This window comes from Bos indicus x Bos taurus, chromosome 15 (genome assembly GCF_003369695.1).
Source record: "Bos indicus x Bos taurus breed Angus x Brahman F1 hybrid chromosome 15, Bos_hybrid_MaternalHap_v2.0, whole genome shotgun sequence".
In the NCBI taxonomy this organism is placed as follows: Eukaryota; Metazoa; Chordata; class Mammalia; order Artiodactyla; family Bovidae; genus Bos; species Bos indicus x Bos taurus.
This window is the reverse complement of record NC_040090.1, coordinates 5479504-5481159: the sequence shown is the minus strand read 5'-3', so window position 1 is coordinate 5481159 and position 1656 is coordinate 5479504. Positions and strand designations below refer to the sequence as shown.

The following is a 1656-nucleotide window of genomic DNA, read 5'->3' as shown; positions in this document are numbered from 1 at the left end:
TTATGAGTCACTGTGACACTCAGTTCTCTCCAGTCCACCCTCTCCTTGCCCCTCCATCAGAAGCCGACTTGCACTCTCCACACCTGTAGACACATGGTATACCGTTTGGGCTCCAACTGTGTCTTATTTGCATTCCTGGGAAATTCCAGACTTCACCACTGCAGACCAGTCCCCTGTCCAGGCTGGGAAAAAAATACCCTCTATTTCTGTCATGTCTGGTTGCTTAGGGTGAACTCTCTGGTTTTCCCTGGCAGGAACCATAATGATGGATATGAGAAATCAGAGTGCTGGAATCACCTTCATCCTCTCGGGCTTCTCAGAATACCCGCAGCTCCAGGTGCCCCTCTTCTTGGTCTTCTTGGCCGTCTATACTGTCTCTGTGGTGGGGAATCTGGGTATGATTGTGATCATCAGAATCAATCCCAAACTTCACACCCCCATGTACTTCTTTCTCAGACATCTCTCCTTTCTTGATTTTTGTTACTCTTCTGTAACCACACCCAAAATCTTAGAGATCTTGGTTGCGGACACAAGGACTATCTCCTACGTGGGTTGCATGATGCAGTTCTTCCTTGGTTGCACACTTGTGATTACGGAGACGTTTATGTTAGCAGTGATGGCCTATGACCGGTTTGTGGCTGTTTGTAACCCCCTGCTCTACACAGTTGCTATGTCTCCTAAGCTCTGCAGCCTTCTGGTCGCTGGAACCTACACATGGGGTGGACTGTGTTCCTTGACTATCACGTGTTCTCTTTTGAAGCTGACCTTCTGCGGTTCTAATTGTCATACATCACTTTGGCTGTGAGTATTCTGCCATCATCTCTGCCGCTTGCTCTGACTCTTATTTCAGTAAGATGACATGTTTTATCATTGCTACTCTCAATGAGGTGTGTAGCCTCCTGATTATCCTTGCCTCTTATATTTTCATAATTGTCACAATCATCAAGCTACCCTCAGCTGGTGGACTCCAAAAAGCCTTCTCCACCTGTGCCTCCCACCTGACCGCCATCACCATTTTCCATGGGGTCATGCTTCTTCTCTATTGTGTACCCAACTCCGGAAGCTCATGGCTCTTCATCAAAGTAGCCACTGTGCTTTACACAGTAGTGATCCCCATGCTAAATCCCCTTATCTACAGCCTTAGAAATAATGATGTGAAGGAGACCATCAGAAAATTAGTCAACACCAAAATGTTTTCTCACCCAATGTAATTTTGAGTGAGAAGAGAGATAGAGGTTCTTTATTTTTATGTTTTAATATTAATTTATTTATTTTAATTGGAGGTTAATTACTTTACAATATTGTATTGGTTTTTTCATACATCAACATGAATCCGCCACAGGTATACACGTGTTCCCCATCCTGAACCCCCATCCATCCTCCCTCCTTGTAACATCCCTCTGGGTCATCTCAGTGCACCAACCCCAAGCATCCAGTATCATGCATTGAACCTGGACTGTCGATTTGTTTCATATATGATATTACACATGTTTCCACATCATTCCCCCAAATCATCCCACCCTCTCCCTCTCCCACAGAGTCCAAAAGACTGTTCTTTGTGCTTTATACAGTGTGTTGATGGTTATTACGTTTTCCTTCGAATGTGTGCTTCTCCGCTGATTAGTGTCCTACTCTTTGTGACCCGTTCTCTGTCCA

General features: G+C 44.9%; 1 pseudogene; it reads left to right on the top strand.

Moving 5' to 3' along the window:
- Positions 1–262: 262 nt before the first annotated feature.
- LOC113904696 lies at positions 263–1211 on the top strand (annotated as a pseudogene).
- Positions 1212–1656: the final 445 nt, after the last annotated feature.